General features: G+C 43.7%; 1 long non-coding RNA gene across 1 annotated transcript; it reads left to right on the top strand.

Moving 5' to 3' along the window:
• Positions 1–5,357: 5,357 nt before the first annotated feature.
• On the top strand, positions 5,358–6,830 carry LOC142777480 (uncharacterized). Its single transcript, XR_012888127.1, has 2 exons — positions 5,358–5,507; positions 6,039–6,830. It is a non-coding gene; the product is annotated as an uncharacterized LOC142777480 (long non-coding RNA).
• The last annotated feature ends 12,376 nt before the right edge of the window (positions 6,831–19,206 follow it).

Raw genomic sequence — 19,206 nt, 5'->3', positions numbered from 1 at the left:
GTACACATGGTTACGACTTGCACCGCCGTGGTGGTCTAGTGGCAAAGGTACTCGGCTGCTGACCCGCAGGTCGCGGGTTCAAATCCCGGCTCCATTTCCGATGGAGGCGGAAATGTTGTAGGCCCGTGTGCTCAGATTTGGGTGCACGTTAAAGAACCCCAGGTGGTCGAAATCTCCGAAGCCCTCCACTACGGCGTCTCTCATAATCATATGGTGGTTTTGGGACGTTAAACCCCACATATCTATCTATCATTTTGGTACCGTGGCCCATAGAACAGGGTTCATACGGGCACGCTTCGTATAAGCACGGGCTGACATGGCAACAACGGTTCGCCAACAAGTGCACAGTTGACAGATGGCGGAGTCGCGGCAACCAGAACAAGGCAGTGTTTGGAGATTCACGTCATCAATGACGTATGCCCCGCAAGACTGGAAAAAGTGCTCGGAAAGAGGGACAAGTGGCTTCGGGAGAGGTACGAACGGAGGGTAGCGAGAGGAATAATGAATGGAGTGGTCGCTGAGCTTATATAATCAAACGTGTTTGTTTGTGCTATTACAGCACTGTTTCAAAAATTTTCACGCCTCCATGGTCGTTGTGCACTCGCGCACAACTTCCCCACTACGATTGAATTTCCATCTTTGGGTGGTTAAATGTTGCATCTGGTATCTGGCTGCATGCATTATTGTACATATTGCGTGCCAGCATTGTACAGTTATTAAAATAATCTTTGGTGTATGGCTGTGAGACTGATGGCCTCAAAATCAAGCGCCACATGTCTAGACCATCAATGCTATTGTCACTGATATATACTGTCAAACGTGCGACTCTGGTGAAGCGTGGTATAATCTACACTAATTTTATAAGGATGGTGCAGGAAACCTAGTTTGGCACATTTGTGCAAAAAAGCAGCATGACTCGTTGAATAATATGGGGCGTTTAAATTATTAAAACATGAGGCTAACAGACAAGGCAAACCAAGGAATTCAGAAAAATTATTACTTAAAATTGCGTATTTTGTTTCTCACTCACCACGTGTGAATTTTCAAAATAAACTGAAAGAAATTTTTGGGCTGACAAAGGAAGAAAAAAACAAAAAAGTAACTCAGACCTCCTTTTGTTGTCGGCCTGGCTAACCCTGCCAGTAGCAACGTAATCACCACAACCATCACCAACTTTTTTGCTTTGAAGAAATTCACATAAATTTTGATGCCCCCTTTATTTCTCGCATTGATGACACGAAGCTTTTCAACGTCGCTGCACATTTCATCTAATGCAGCTAGCAAGTTACGCAAATCTTGTCTAGCGTACTAACCTCCCACACAGAGAACTGCCACTAGCTACAAAGGACTAGGCTCCACAGAATGACCTCACTGAATCCACGGCCGACTGCAGTAGTTGGCCTTATTTTACGTGCGCTGTAAAGACGCGGTTATGCAAAATGGTGCGAAGTGTGCTACGTGTATGCATCATTTTGCTTGCCCCGCCGCGGTGGTCTAGTGGCTAAGGTACTCGGCTACTGACCCGCAGGTCGCGGGTTCAAATCCCGGCTGCGGCGGCTGCATTTCCGATGGAGGCGGAAATGTTGTAGCACCGTGTGCTCAGATTTGGGTGCACGTTAAAGAACCCCAGGTGGTCAAAATTTCCGGAGCCCTCCACTACGGCGTCTCTCATAATCATATGGTGGTTTTGGGACGTTAAAACCCACGTATCAATCAATCAACATGGCTACAACTTCTACTGAATGATCGATACGTGAAAACCTACGCGTTGCTCTTGGGAAAGAACACTCGTAAATGCAAAGCTTGCTCATGGAATTGTGATTTTAAGCACTTTTGTGTTGGAAATACTTCCCTGTTGTGTATATATTTCTGCTACGTCTGCTGCCCAATTACCGATTACCTCCAAAATGCACAACACCATTACACATGCACGCCAGTACAAAAACGGCAACTGGCTCACGCACAAACACTAGCCCCTTATTATTACCGAGGCCTTGCGAGACACCAACTAGCTCGCACCCAGTTCCCTGCAGGTTCTTTTTTATTTGTTGCATTTTTACTTTTTTAAGCTTTGGCGTCACAACTGAAAAATTGCTCCGATGGGCGAGTAAGAAAGAATCGTAACGGTACTTAAGATCTTGACGTTCAGGGCATAGTAGCCCTTCCTGGACATGAAGCTCATCGTGTCGGCCAATCTTAATTCCTCTGGCTTGCGAATGGTGACCAACGTGCCATCGACACACGCCAGCACGCCTAGGATGCAACCGCGTTGCACAAACTCCGCATTTGCCTCATCCTTAGCTGCTGTTGTCAGTGGGAAGTCCGTTAGCTTTTTTCTAGCAGCCACGGTGATAATGGCCTGCGTCACCTCGTTGATAGTGTTGCTCACAGCCAGCTGAGACTTGCCGGTGTGCTCCTCGCGACCAACGCTCCTCTAGAAGCAACCGGTGGCGAAAAATTGCAGCGATCACAACACTTTCCTCTCTGTGGAAAGGCCACTGGCTTGCTGGCATTCGATGATAGGGTCAAGTTCATCGCACAAGCTACGCACTGTTCGTTCGCACAGACGATGCGATTGCCGGAACTCTTCTTCAGGGAAGTTTTTAAATGTATCTTTAACCTCGCTTCGTCGTCTCTGCTCGGCTGCAGCTGCCACACAGGCGAGACGAAAACCATGGCATTGGGATACGCCATGTTGTCTAAGTTCCTGAATGCTGAAAAGTCGCGAATCCCTTACATTTCAATTCAATCCATGCCACCTAGCAGCCATTTCAATTCATCCGGTTTCTTTCGGACGGTCTCTCCAACTGGGGCTCTTCAATTCTCGGATTCCTGGGTTGGTTCTGGTGACCCGCGAGCTCCCCGAAAGCTACCGCTGCATCCGGTTCCGATAGGAACTGACGTAAGCTGGCTACGTGCCCGCCTGGCGACAGCCCAAAGGTCGCAAAATCGAACGCAGGACAGCCAGCGTAAACGTAAACCAACTCTACCGTCATGGCGGCAAAGAAAACAACGCACCGCGCCTATGTTGATTTTTTTCTGCATTGTCCGCTTGCAAATACGTAGCTAAGCTCGCCAAAAAGCTGAAATAATATCCTCGAGAGTACACATTTGTGGTACGACTTCGTACGCTCGCACGATCACTCGCCGCGTCCGCCAACGAAGCAGCCAGCTGGCGCACGCTGCCTTGAGAACAATGCAAGGTGAGCTGCCGCAATGGTGACAGCTTGACAAGCTCACGTCTCATTTAGTACATGTATCAGTCACTGCACAACACGATACGAAGTCACACGAAAGTGATCGTGTCCCCAAAAGAGCGTGAATATATATGTATATACCTGCTCAGCTATCGCGTATCATATGGCGCAAACACACGTTGACCAACTTACGTTTTTGTCTGAAGTTCATAATATGCGCAGGCATCGGTACCACGAGTGCGCGTCGTATATAAAATAAACATTTGCATGACACGTTTTCGACCCATTTTTAGAACTGGCTTTGGCCTGTTTTTTCCGTCCTAAGAGGCGCTTAACGAATGTCATGTATATCAGCTTTGATTCGACCTACTAGGTCATAGTACGTACTCCACGGCATTATTACGAAGAGGTGAAAAAAGACAAAGCCAACGATGAAATGGGCCACGAAAGGATGTATACATTTCTGATTCTATTCTCCGTTTTTTTCTCGCGCCGTATCTTATAATATTATACCATATATTCTGGCTCTTAGATGGAAGTGGGTTCGCACGCCGTTCGCGACCAGCGAGCATCACCAACAGTCGTGATTTAGGGCCTTCTATCTTCATCGAAGATCAATCGTGAAGTCAGGACAGAGGTTCTAGGAGGTTCACGTGCACAAACTTACGACGGAGTAAGCTAGTTCGATCACAATCGTCTTCGCTAAGTGCACGGAAAGCAGGCACAGCTTCACAAACGATTACTACGAAAAAAAATTAAGTCCAAAGTTGTCTCCATGCGGGCGTACAAACGTGTACTGCGTACATATCTTTTAAGGCATGTGCACGACACAGTCAACAGGCAACAGTTCACCGCGTTGTTCACAGGAGGAAGCTCCGCGGGAACATAACAAATGCGATGAACAGTAGCTTAAAACACTCGCCGCCACTCGTAATCGCCTCATTTCGCAAGGCGGAACAGGCTTTAAAAGATAACGCCACACGTAATGACAAGCGAATGCGCAGTCCTCAAGCGCCCACATTACAACTCATCGAGCCCTCACAAAGATGGCACCGAGCACGCATCGTACCTTTTCGGCGTCTGCTAGCCCGAAACCTGCCCAAAACCTTCCAGAAAGCTTCCACGAGTAAATTGTCCTGGAAGCGTCTGTGGACCCTCGGGCTTCCCGCGGGTCGCCAGAACTTCCAACCCGAGAAAAACGAACACCAACCGGAAGTGCGCCGTGGGGGGGATGGAGCAGCCCGAGAAAAACGAGCGCGCTCTGGCTGGCTGTGGCAGCCCGCGGGTAGCCAAAAGTCGAAAATCGAAGAGCCCCACCGTTCCTTAACCTTCCTCTGAAAACCGAAAAAAAAAGTCACGTGACACCTCGACCACGTCACATAGAACGTTACAGCATTCGTGACGGCTTGAATGAGCCAATCACGTGCGACTCAATGGAACACACCGCCTCCGTCGGGATTTGGAATTTGTATATAATTGCACCACTGATAACTGATTGCCTGATACACTCTCCTCCCCCCTTCCTCTTCAATTATGGCGCTCGACCAAAATTAAGGTAATCAATCATTGAGCCAGGTTGATACACCGTAAAGTAAAATTATACATAACTTTGACATATATAATATAACGACTGTTTGAAAAAACAATTATAGTTGAGTTTTCAGTTCGGATTATTTTTTGCCCCTCCTCAACTAGTCGGAACTTCAGTCGTCAGCGGGCGTTGATGCCTGTGGCAATATGTTTTCGACATCTTCCGTTCCAACTTCCGCGACCCATGTCGTTTTACCATGGAACGCCCATGAATTTAGTATATTCGATGGGCTATTATTGCGGATACTACAGTCACTTCCTCCATTTTTTGTAGGTGATGCATGAAGGTTGTCTTGCAAGGCTCGAACTTTGTCTCCGTACTTTTTTTAGACTAAAATTTCCTACCGCGCTTATCGCCGCTCTCAGTGCACAGTTATTATCGCATGAAGTCTGACTTGGCATTTCTCGGGCACAGGTTCACACAAGTAAAATTTTTGTTGTCTTAAACACGCCAAGTGCTATCTTGTGCCATGTCATGACCACGTGAAAATGTCTTACGAGCATGCCTGATTGTTTTGACATGTGGGTGCTCTACTGCAGCGTGACACGCCCTCATAAGCAGCACACAACTTGTTCCACGTCAGTGGTGTCTTCCTTAAAAAAAATAGGTGCTTACCCAGTTCGCACAGGCTCGTACATGACTATGGCTCAGACAGTGACACCAAGACAATACTTGGCAATGTTGGGCGGGAGCAGTCAAGTGATCGAAGACAATGAAAGGTGAGCTTCGGTGAAATATTTGCATTGATTCACATGGCCTTAAAACACGCCATGGCCTCAAGAATACTGACGCCAAAGTACTTTATTATTTACACATAAGAGTCCAGCGTTTAAAGAAGTGTTTAAAAAAGTGAAGTGTTGGCAGAGCTGGAGACTAAACGACTTGTACAACACGCGCTTTTGTTTGTAAGGGCAAGAAACTAGGTGATGCGGATGCTTTCGATGTCTTTCACTTTCCAGTCATATTAGGCGTCTTTACACTGCTCTGATATTCTATATGAAGATTAAAGAAAGGTAATCTACCATTAGAATTGTAATAAGAGTATAAAACGCAACTGGGAGGACGCCTGAAGATCAGCTTCAAGAGTAGAAGACTATGAGCAATCGCTCCCCGTGCCCATCACTTTGAACCAGGCGGCAAAGAAAGGCTCATTTCAGGTGCTTGTAATTGGCTGTTTGAACTATCCTAGAACGTTGCGTGCAACGAAAAACATTTTTAATCAGCCCGCCTTTTTTATTTTTACCTCGCAGCATTCCTAGAGTCAGCGGAGAATCTTCGAGCCTCCAGCTAAAAGAAGAAACCATGGCCGCCGACCCAGATTTCGAGTGTCCTACTTGCAACTTCACTTTGTCCAGCACGGTGAACCTCCAAAAACACATCAAGGACCATGAGGGCGGGAGACGGCATCTATGCCACGAATGTGGTGTACTGTGTCGGAATAGTTATCATTTAAAGAAACACTCTCTCGAACACACTGGCGAGAGGCTATATCAGTGCGATGTGTGCGGCAAAACGTTTATCGTGAAGGCAACCATGGAAAGACACAAGACGACGCACACGGACGAAAGGCCTTTTGAGTGCTCTCTCTGTGCAGCTACGTACAAGAGGCGAGATCAGCTGGTCCGACATTTAAAAAAGCAACACACAGAAACTGGTGAACCTGGCGCCACCGTGTCACAAATGTTCCCGAGAAGGAAGAAGAAAAGTTGCTTTCCGTTACAGCGCTTGCTTTTTCGACGGAAACGCGGGCAATCCAGCTAGCTATGTACTTGCAACGTGATAAACCTCGTTTAACTGAAATGCTTCTGGCTGCAGCTGGAAGAAGACAGAAAATTTTTACGTCAATCTCCAGACAAGGCACGCATATTCACTTTTGGCACTTTTCTTGCGAAGTGTGCAATAGTGTCATTGTTCTATTGTTTATATAATGAGCACGCTATGTATCTTTTATTTTGAATAATTGACGAGACACAATTGCTGTCATAAAAACGTTCACCCATTTACATTGAAGTACTGATTTTTAATAAATATCTCCGCGGATATTTAAGACTAGTGGTAGCTTGTGCAAAAAGATGCGATTTTCACAATTCAGGTTGTCGATTGCCGCCACATTGGTTAAATTGCATTTCAACTGCATCAAGATGCATGTGCCCTTGCTCTTTTTTGGGGGGAGGGGGGTTAACGTCCCAAAACCACCATATGAAGATTTTTTGCCTTTCTTGTGTATTCGCATGGCGAAAGATGCTAAGTAGACGTACTTCACGTTGAGTGTTGTAAACATAGTTTGTTAATAGCGTACATAGAAATATCTGTCATTAGTGTCAATGAGAGCGCCCAGGCATAACGCCTCAGCAATCATGAGAATGATGCGTAGGAAGATAGATTCACAAGGCTTCGTGAATCTATCTTGTAGCCTGTAGTCGCAAGACAAAGTTTATAAAGTGTTCAGCAGTCTCACTTGACCACTCTCACCTTGAGAGTGCACTGTAATGTTCTGTAAGGTTTCACATTTCTTATCGTGGACATTTTAGGCCAATTAGAAAAGCCACAGAAACTCTTCAAGGCTACTCGAAGTTAACCAATGGCGAAATCGCTCAATTTTAAAAACAGTATTTTTTCAGGGTGACCTCTTCACGAGCTTCAGATTGAACCGATCTTCTGTGCGAAATGAAAGCCAAAACACATCAATTAACAAGTCTAAAAGTTGGATCAAAGCCACAAGAGCTAGGCAAATCTATGTAAAGCTCATTGTTCTCGTGGTATCTGAACTATCACAGCGCCACACTTCCCTCTAATGAATATAGCCGGAAACTATCACTACAGAGCACGCTAAACGCACATGTACTCTGCTGTGCCTTAGTACGATGTGATCTAAGTTGAGATGATGAGAGGCTACGGGTCCGCGCGGACACACCTTCGTGCTTAAGCGCCCTATCTTCTCCATCCATTCCATCCTGTTTCGTTTCGTGCTACAAAACATTCTTAATTCAAAGTTGTTTTGATATCCCCGAGTACCGATAGGGGACTACAGATAATAGGGAAGAAGTTCTATAGGAAATTATTAGCGAAAATGTTTAAACTTCCGGAACCCTTTGATCACTGCGGCGTTCCTCCTAATCACATCCTCGTTCAGTCACCTAACACCCCAACTATTGAGTGTCATTGGTGGCAGCGTATGCAAGAATCACTATGACATGTTACAAAACGTTGTTTCGTTGCGTGCGATTCTAACACGTCACGTTGTGTCTGCCAGTGGTTTTCTTCATTTGTCTTTTCAATTCTCTAATGTGCAAGTGCAGAACTTGGGTACAATCTACTCCTACGTCAAATTTTCATTGGGAATGTATAAGTAAAGCAAGCCTTTTAGCATTTTGTCCGCCTTCGAATATCAAGGCACGGCATGGAGGCGGAAATGTTGTAGGCCCGTGTACTCAGATTTGGGTGCACGTTAAAAACACCAGGTGGTCGAAATTTCCGGAGCCCTCCACTACGGCGTCTCTCATATTCAAATGGTGGTTTTGGGACGTTAAACAGCACAAATCGAATTATCTAGGCACGGTGGTGCAGATCTAACCCTTCATCAAAAGCTACAACCATGCTGCGTCATAATCACTACGTTACCACGACGTATGCAACGGTGACGAAGGGTGCATGCGCTCTCCAGTCGTAATCGGTCGCGCGTACGTCGTAACGTAATGAGGCTACAGTCACACAAAGTGGAAAAACAATAGTGATAGTTGTGAGCCGAATGGTAGCCGATAGCGGAGTTTATATCACGCTAGATCAATATGAGACGCCGTCGCTGTCGGCGATTTTCTCATTGGTGGTCGCTTAGGCCAAACAAAAATGCGCGCGAAGTTTTTTTTTTTTTTTTACATTCTAGCGATGCTAATGAAGTTTCACTACCAACCAAGCGAGCGGCGATGCCAGGCCGACTGGCAACGGGAGAACCCCTGCCTTGGGAGCACGCCCTGATAGTGTCAGCACAACTCACCATTTTGAGTGGGAACTACACCTTTTGTGCCTCTAGGACGAGTAAGTCTTCCATGATTACGCGTGCTGACGGATGATTTGTATTATATAACAGTTGTCGTCGGAAGTGTTACGCGTATACCTTTCATTTTAGAGGTGAATGGCATGGCTTATTGTCGAGTGTTACAAGCTATGAGGAGCAGCCGATACACGTGCCCGGTATGATTTGTGACCTAATTGGGCGCAGAAAACATGAGGCCACTAACGACAAATGTCGTAGAAGCACACGGGACCTAACTTGACTTCTCTGTCCTTGCAATTGACGATGCTTTATTTTTACGAATGCGTGATTGTCGCCTTTGATTTGTGTGGGGTCTTTATGCAGTCACTTTACTAGCGGCGGTGCCTGTCTTTCGTCAGCATCCTGTTACGTTTGTATCCTAAATCATTTCACCTAAAGTTTTGCATGAGAGACATTGTCTAATAAGTGGAAATTATCACTGTTTCCCACCCAACTTTGATTCTGTGTAAGTTTGCATCGGTGTCTTCAGTGCATTCGCTTACTTCAAATAAAAATGCGTGCGTGCATTTGTCTTCATGAAAACAATTTTCTAAGCTTTTTATTACGGCGTCCCTCATAATCGTACCATAATATTCAGGCGTAAAACAACGGAAATGGTTTTATGCCTTGGCGATAGCGCTAAACTAGCAATGCCTTTATCGTACGCCTGAATTGCCTCGCGGTATTGTGCACAGCTTAACACTTTTTTGTACCCGTAACAAAATCCCACAATATAAAGACATTTATATATCCAGACGTGACCTCTACAAAAAGGAACGGGTGATTTATTGGGCGAATATCCACGTTCACGTGCCGTGTTCTCGGGAGGCAAGGTGTGGGATGAAAGAGAAGCTGTGCCGTTACTTCTGGTGTCCTCGACTTGTGTGGTGAGCCAAGTGAATAATCTGACGCGAAGAAAGGCACCTCGCCTGTTTTCACCCGCCTGAGTGGCTAACTTTTTATGGCGCTTGACTGCTTATCCGGAGGTCCCGGGGTCAAATCCCGGCCGCGTATATTGAGATTATAGTAGATACAGGGCTAGTAACCGCGCTGCACGCGGATTGGCTGCTTCAGCACAAGACGCTGTGATGTCATACCATGACAACGCGAGGTGAACGACAACTCGACCGCACCGTGGTTTCGTACTTCGTACTCCTTTTTTTCGCTTGCTCGTTGTGTCAGCTTTGTGACTGGTGCTGTGGCGCAACATCGTAGGGCAGCAGCGCTGCTTGGTGTCGTATCCACCAGTGTTTCGTGTAATGCGTGCGCGCTGCGTACCCTTAGGTGTACACACGTAAATATTACGCCGAATTGACACCATGTGCGAGGTCATCACGTGCGCGCCGGCACGTGATGACCTCGCACATGGTGTCGTTTTGGCGTATGCTTCGCTCGCGCCTATAGCGATTGTGGGAAATGAAAGATGAACTCTTCGTGGCCGTAGAAGAAGGAAGTTTGCGTCAGACAGAGCGGTGAAGATTGTGAACCACCGATTGTAGACCCAGTCCACCGGTATGTTGCCTGGTCCCAAGGGTACATGAAAGTGTGTTATAATTGGAATGGCAATAAGAAAAAACATGAATGCAACTGGAAATCTGTGTGGACAGCGAATGGCAAGATTTTGCAGCTGAAAGCGGCAGAGCGAGCTTTCAGCTGTAATTCAGATTCATGATGAAAGTTCTTTATCTAAGATAACTTCTAGTTCGTAAAGGCTCACTGTTGGTCCAAGAAAGATGGAATACCATGAGCTCGTATTGCCTCATTTGCTTAGTGCTTAAAACAGATTCCATTCGACTGTGTTGCATTTCAATGCTCGATCTGCAGAGTTTAAGAGGGACGTCATACGTTACCTTCTCAATGATTTCCACTTCAAGTTTCAAGTCATCATTATGACTGAAACATGGTATGATGGCGCAAGCTGCCGGCAGAAGTTTAATGGATATGAGGCATTTTTCCTTGACCGTCGTAACAGGCGTGGTGGAGGCGTTGCTATTCACGTATACGGTCGCTGGAAGTATAATTTGGTATCGGATTTCTGTGTCACGTGTGAGGACTACGAAGTATTAGCACTCAGGCACAATTCAGACATGATAGCTCCTGTGTATCGTCCTCCAGGGGGCAATATTTTGAGCTTTCAAAGCTTTTTTGATAAATTTCTGCATTACGTATCGTCCAATCATTTTACACTGGTATGTGGTGGCGATTTCAATATCGATATCTTGAATGATAACCCTATTACCACGGATTTTTTGAACATGCTTCAATGTGCCGGATTTAGGAATGTCATTTCCACAGCAACACGTGTTACACCATTATCTGTCTCGTGCCTTGACTTATTAATAACGATATCGAAGCCAGTGTATTTCAGTGTGGAACAGTTTTATCAGATATAAGTGATCATTGCTCGGTATTTATGTGTTATTTCCACAAGCCGAATATTAAGGAGATGTATCGTGAACCGTACACAATGCAAACTGTAATAAACCACAGTTTGGAATCTTTTAAGAAGAATATTAGTGAACGTGATTGGTCTTTTCTTTTCAACTTAACTTCTGCAGACGAAGCCTATCAAAAATTTCTTGCTGTCTTTGTACATATATACGTAAAACACTTCCAATTCAAGCAAGCTAAACTATCGAAAAAATACGTAAACCATGGGTGACCCCCTCTCTTGCTAGTATGATACAACTTAAGAATAAATAAACTTTACAACTTAATCTTGAAATCAAGAGTGCTGACAGATTTGACAGAGTTTAAAAAAACACGTAACAAGCTGAATCGGGAGCTTAAGGGAGCTAAGGTAACTTACTACGAGAAAATGTTTGCTGAAAGCGCCCAGCAATCACCTGACGTTGTTTGGCGCTTCATTAATGATGTGCTTGGTCGCGGTAAGCGGGACTCCGCACCAACTAAGATTACTGTTGACAATGTCGAGCTCGCTGGTAAAGAACTTGCGGATCACTTGAATAATGATTTTGTCCATGTGGGTGTATCAGCAAACGTGCCTTTGCAGGCAGACTCTTTCAGGGCTACACCAGGAAATAAACGCCCCGACAGTATTTTTCTAGCACCAACGGATGAACGAGAAATTTAGACGACTTTCATGAACCTAAAGAACAGTAAGGCACTAGACATTGACAACATTCAAATAAAACCTATAAATAATGTCTTAGAATGCATTACTCCTGCGCTCAGCCACATTTTTAATTTGATAATTGAGTCGGGTGTTTTTCCAGAAGATATGAAAAGAAGCAGAGTGACTGTGTTGTTCAAGGGTGGTGACAGTAACCTGGTGACTAATTATAGACCTATATCTATTATTCTTGTGTTTTATAAGGGATTAGAAAAGTTAATCTATACGCGTATATCTGCCTTCTTCTGCTCCAGAAATATATTCACTGACTTTCAGTTTGGTTTTAGGAAAGGAAGGTGAACGGAGACGGCCCTATTGACACTTAAGGAAATGATACTGCAAAATTTTGAACGAAATTTTCTCACGTTAGCTGTTTTTCTTGATTTCAGCAAGGCTTTCGATTGCATTATTCATACCATTTTACTGCTTACGCTAGAATGATACGGAATCCGTGGCACGTCACTTCAGTTGATAAAGTCATACTTGCAAAATAGACAACAATGCGTTCAATTAAGCGGGTGCACGTTAAAGAACCCCAGGTGGTCGAAATTTCCGGAGCCCTCCAATACGCCGTCTCTCATAACCATGTGGTGGTTTTGGGACGTTAAACCCCACATATCAATCAAATCGTTCAATTAAGCACTCATACGTCATCATATTTACCTGTTCTAAATGGTGTGCCCCAGGGAAGCGTACTGGGGCCGCTATTATTTAATGCTTACATAAATGACATCGAGGATATTCATCCCAGTGTGAGCTTTGTTTATATGCTGATGACACGAACTTACTTTTTTCAAGCCCTGACGCAAATGAGCTAATTATCCGGTGTAATAAGCTATTGAACAAGCTTTTCTTGTGGTCTAGCAAAAATTTATTGAAAATTCTTCCCCTGAAAACAAAAGCCATCGTATTCCGGGCTAAAAACAAAATGTTTTCATCTACACAAGCGTTAGCTTACGCATGTGAAGACATTCGTTTTGTGGATGAACATAAATTTCTTGGCGTCACGTTTTCATCAAACCTCAGCTGGAACCAACACGTCGTTGACATCTGCAAAAAAGCCTCTAGTGTAGTTAGTGCGCTGGCTCGTTGTAGACATATCTTACCCGCAAAGGTGAAACTGCAAATATACCATGCTCTTTTTCTTTCGCACATAAATTACTGCAGTTTGGTGTAGGCTACCACGACAAAAACTAACATAATGAAACTTCAGACCATGCAGAAAAAAGTTATTAGATATGTCGCTAATTTAGAATATTTGTCATCAACACAACTTGTGTGTCGGTACTACGTTATTATTAAAGTGGAATATATGTATATCTTTCGCATTCTGCGATCCTGCTTTTTCTCTTCCATTTCGTTTAAACAATTCATTAAAAATGCCGCATGTCTAACTGCAAAAAAAATGTTTTGTTAGGAACAAGAAGCAGTGATGTTTGGATTGTTCCGATGTTTCGCAATAATTAATAATCTCAAACATTGCAATACAGTTTACCAATAATTTTCAATAAATAGTCACGTAAAGAGTTTCTCATTAAAAAAACTATGATCCTTTTTTGTAAATATAGGCTAACTTTTTCACGTTTGTAATTTTCTGTGCTATGGTGGTATCAGGATGTTTCGTAGGAATGTATATATATGTTTTTATTAAACCGTATTTGGTATTATAATGTTAGCTTATGGTCTTTATTGTTATACACATCTTTGTCATTGTCCCACCTGCCTTGCATAGGGCTCACTGGCCTCGTCAAGCTGTCCATAAACAGCTTTTAGCCAGTGAACCTCTCCAGGACCTGTTTCTTTCTGGAAAAATAAAATGATTTGATTTTGATTTAACTTAGGCTTACTGTGCCTCGACTCGTTTGATAATGTTTGGTTGCCGCGAAAAGTAGCAGCTTTTCGAAACCTTCGCCATGACTTTCATTCGTGACTTTTATCATATATATACAGGGTGTCCCACATAACTTGAGCCGATAACTTCAAAATGACACTTCAGTGGCAAATTCAACCAAATGCATACTACTCGCCCTAGCCTGTTGGTGCTCAGGCTATTTTTTTTATTTTTCCCCATGCTAAATATTATTAACTCTTAATTACCTCTTTAATATTTCTGGGCTGGAAACCCAAAATATGAACAATGAGATGTAGAGCACTTTCAGAAACCACCGACTCAATTGTTTCCGGTACGATACGTCTCGCGCTGTTACTTTTCCACGTTGTAAAGAAAGCCCGCGAAACGTGAAAAGAAGCCGTGTGACGGACCGCAAGTGCACTGCTATAGTGCTGCTGTAGGTTTTCTTAGTTTTGTAGGTAGTTTAGGGACGTTAAACCCCAAATATCATTCGATCAGTTTTTTCGGACTTGACCATCTGATATGAGAGGGGAGAGTTATGGGTAGGCTTGCATCTCCTGTAATGGTAAACCGTAAACAAACGCTTAAAACTGCAGAAAATATATGGCAAAAAAACACCCACCAATGACTTAAGCTTGATCTTCTCGGAAAGTCTCTAATATTTTTATTGACGTGCAACTTTTCTCTGTAAAATATATTTATCATTAATTCTTTGATATTATTACTCAGATTGTAGGTCATTGCCCCTAGGGAGGTAGTACATTCATGCAATAGGAAAAAAATAATTTGCATCATAACGGCGATTTATCCATGACGCTGAGAGAAAGCACGCACAGCTGTGAGCATATAAATTGGAATATAAAACAACCAAAAATGATTCTTGGTCTAACAATGTGCGGTCATTCGGTCAAGTGGTGCTCGAAGGATAGAACATTGAGAAAAATCGCAGCATATCCACGGAGTGTATGATGACGAGTGGGGCGAAGTGCTGGAGGGTATTATCGCTAAACCGCGAACCATCCGCGAATATCACCAATTACATCTACAAAGACGTGACGAACACTGTAAATATTTATACAAGAAATTTTAATATTCGTAAGTGGTAGCTCTACGTCGCTTTCGTTCCAACTTCATTATAATGGCTTTATGGGCGGTGAAATGGTGAATCGGTGAGGGGGCGTAGTGGAAAGTTTGCAAAGACGAAGTAGCGGGCAGTTTGCAAAGGTGAAACTATTGGTGGTCATGTACGAAAGAGGGATGGACACAGAGGGACAACTAATGGTTCTTCAACGTGCCCCTGGATACAAGTACACGACCATCTTGCATTTTATATCGTCTATTTCACAATAGTATTCACTTTATGGTCGGTGAAATGGTGGATCGGTGATGCTGTGCAGCGGATGTTTTGCAAGGATGAAGTAGTGGGCAGTTTGCATAGGTAAAACTTTTCGGCGGTCACGTACATACATACAAGGGATGGACCGACCAATGCCTTTAGGATCTCTGTCCCTAAATGTTGTGTATTCTCCTGTCCACCGCGGTGGGTCAGAGTGCCAACTGAACCTGCATTTGATAGTTTTAAAGGAAGAACATCGATAAATTGTTTCTGGGATGAGTTTTTTGGAAGTTGCACTCACATAACCTTATTCACAACCACTTTAGCACGAATTCTACAACGTGCTTTCCCTTCTCTAAGTCCCGGATGTTCGTATATAAGCTTAATAAATGCCACCTGACAACATTTCAATCTATCACACATTTAGATATTCATCTTTCCATAATGCTTTTATGGTGAGGCACTGCTTTTACGCAATAATAGCCAGCTATAAATCACCACGGCTTAGTATCTTATACCGTGTCACTTCTGTGACCAGAAATTTCGTGATTGCGCTCTTGAGGTTACGCTCGACCAACTTCAATATCTTCGTCGAGTGGCAAAAACTGGAAACTGCACAATTGGAGGAAGGAAAGCGAACACAGGCAAAAATACACGACTGATTTGATTGAAGGCAAAACCACAGATATGTGAATATTATGAAAACGAACTAACAAAGAATAATGCCAGGGTAAATATGGGGCATGTCATCAGTAGTAATTGTGATATAAATTTGAAGAAAGAAAGCTGGACGAAGAGACAAGTTGTTGCCGACAGGGACCGTACATGCCACAAGATTTCTTTTTGTCTACATACATATCTTTCGGCAAATTTTTATGGCAATAATTTCTGATGACATCCCCTATACTTTTGCTAGAATTATGATTTGTTCCACTTCGTTATTTTGAGTACAACAAACAAAACAAGCCCCTAAATTAACACACACTTTCAGGTATGTATATACAACCAAAGCTGCGTAGGCACAATTTTACAAGGTAGGGTGGAGCTTAGCAATGAAAGGTATCAAAGCTGCTGCGTAATTTTATGTTGTCAATGTTCCATTACTCTAGGAACGTGGTACCTATGCTGCCTATGGATATTTATCCCTGACGTCTCACCTCCAATAAAATGAGTTAAGTCAAGTTCCATGAAGATGTTCCGTATACCCACGCTGTGGGATTGGCCAAGAGCCGGATAGTTTTCATGAAAGACTTCTTTCATAAAAGGTTACAACTGCTCTATATACTAGAAAGAAAAAAAGGTGAAATAAGATGAATTTGATTGTGCCACAGTAAATAAAACCTAGTGTAATACCATGAAGTGGCGCATTTGAATTGAAAATTGGAAAAGCAATAAAATCTACCGAAAAGTGAAAAGTGATTGCAACACTTAGACCTCTTTGAACATTTTATAAACTCTTGCAATGCATCAGCAATCTCCCTGTCACTGTGACCAAGAGACAAAGCCTGAAAAGAAAGCACGTTTTGCGCATTTAAGTCTATTCTGAGGAGGCAGAAAACGGCCCCTAAAGTGTTTATGCGTAAGGCAGAGTATCTATTTCAAGAAGTGAGGTAACTTTCGGTACACTCATTTACTCCGCAAAAAAAAGTGATGGAAGGCTGCCAGACCAGCTCTGTGTAAATATAAATTAAGGTGCCGACTTCGATAACGCAGTCTACTAATTGCGACTTCCATTTCTCTAGCCTCACCGCGGTGGTATAGTGGCTAAGGTACTCGGCTGCTTTGCGGGATCGAATCTCGGCTGCGGCGGCTGCATTTTTGATGGAGGCGGAAATGTAGGCCCGTGTGCTCAGATTTTGCTGCACGTTAAAGAACCCCAGGTGGTCGAAACATCCGGAGCCCTCCACTACGGCGTCTCTCATAATCATATGGTGGTTTAGGGACGTTAAATCCCACATATCAATCAAACAATTTTTCTAGCTTGACATATTTTACTATTTCAAAAATACATGAAGTGCTTGAGTTCTGATGTGTCTGTTGGCGAAGGCACAGAAAATTTCTCTAACAACAGTTTTTTTGTTAATCTAGCGTCTATCAAGTATTTGGATGCCGGTAATATCTCATTAACAGGCCCAAATAACGATGACTTTGCCAGCGTAGCTGCCATTTCAATCATAAATAGGCCGTTATGTCCAGTTACCCAGACTAATTTCATCAAATTCAGAAGCGGAGGAACTAAAATCTGTTTTCTGCAGACGCTTGTCTTCGTTTTCCTTCCTGTTGTACCGTTCTCTGGCACTATTTACAACAAGTGGAATTTCATAATATTAGGAAGTTTTAACAGTTGTTTTTAATGCGAAGCACTTCTTAGCAAACTTCAGGGACTCGGAGCATATTTATTTTTCGGTCTGTCTAGGCACTTACATTTGGGTGCTCTCGTGGTCACCTCCTGAACTTGGCGTGAACCAAAATTAGCCTGGGAGGGTAAGATGGTTTGACGAATATGACGCACTGGTCAAGACATCAATAATGTCACAATCCCGTCGCATGCTTCACCAAACACTTTCCGCCAGACAGTGGCACACACCCACGGGATAGTACGTGCTGCTGGTATTCGGGTATGTGCCACAGGTGATTGATACTTAGTATGTATCCAGGAACGACGAGAATACACATAGGCAACTATAACGCGCGAGCGTTGTGAAATACCCGACATAGGTAGCGTCTACCCGACGAATGCAAAGAACAAATATCAGGGTCCCAGCTAGGATCAAACCCAAGCATTCTGCATGGCATGGAAGTATTTTACCACAAAGCTACGCCAGATATCGAAACTACTCTTCAAATAAACGCTAATCTTCGTGAAACGTCAATAGTGGTTGCAGTGCTGCCTACCCAATTTTATAAACATTACATATGTACCCTTTTGATACAGCCGTCACGTCGGGTTAGTGTCAATTATGATTAGTTGCCACGCGCTGAAGTTGATTTGTGTAGCAGTGTCTAGGGCCAGAATCTTCGCGAGCATCAGCGCTTCATATCAGTTCTGGTGTTGCTAATACGTATGTCCTAGTGGACATCGTTGTGCAAGTGCAATCCACTCTTTATATAAACATCTGCAACTCTTCAACATTTGTCTGTGCGTGCAACATTTGTACATATATTTAGCGACATTTTATGACGTGTCGCTCAATAGAACAAATTGCAACATGGTCACTTTCCCTCCGCATGCTTGGCATTACGTCGATTCCCAGGTACATGGGATCTGCCAAATTTTTAAGTTATCAACATCGATAGAGGGTTACTGCTGTATAAATTGATTTTATCTTTACTTTTTGCCTAGATACTTTAAATGAACATTATTTACTTATTTCAAATGGCGTAATTTGGAACTTGTGTGAGGCTGACTAGATAGTAAGACTTCTACACACTGGTGAATATTGTTGCGCATAAGGATGAAGCAAACAAAGATTGGGGCAAGTGCTTGCTGCTCCGAGGCTGGACGATTGCTTAAGCGGCCGATTAGAAGGTGCCACAGAATCAAGTTTCTTTGCTCGATTTTTGATTGCACGTCCTGTGAAAGGGGATTGGCCACACTTATCACCTTTGGTTCCTTATTAGTCGTAGAATTTCTTTTTGCTGATTTTTCACGAGACATCAATGCGGTCTCCGGTCCCAGCCAGGGCTCGCCCTGGTTGGCCAGTCGCCCTGCTGTTTATTGCTGTTTGCGTTTTTATCGCCCCTCATCCTGCTTGTGTGAATGGCATTGTTCGTGGTGTTCCAAGTAACACTAGTACTGAAGCATTCTTAAACATGGCCTCTCTGGCTGACGTGATATCTGTCGACAGATGCACCAGACCTGTAGGTGATATGCGAGTCCCTACTGAAAGCATCATCGTTACCTTTGCCGGTCTCACACGCCCCTCTGAGCTGAAGGCCTGGCCTTATCTATTCGGGGTAGAGGCATTGACACCTCGCCCACTCTAATGCCATAACTGCTAGCGATTCGGACTTAGCGCTAATGCTTACTGATCCTCATTGAGATGTGCGAATTGTGGTGGGGC

This window comes from Rhipicephalus microplus, chromosome X (assembly GCF_043290135.1).
Source record: "Rhipicephalus microplus isolate Deutch F79 chromosome X, USDA_Rmic, whole genome shotgun sequence".
Lineage (NCBI taxonomy): Eukaryota > Metazoa > Arthropoda > Arachnida > Ixodida > Ixodidae > Rhipicephalus > Rhipicephalus microplus.
Note: the sequence above shows the minus strand (reverse complement) of the source record. Positions and strands in the feature narration are given on the sequence as shown.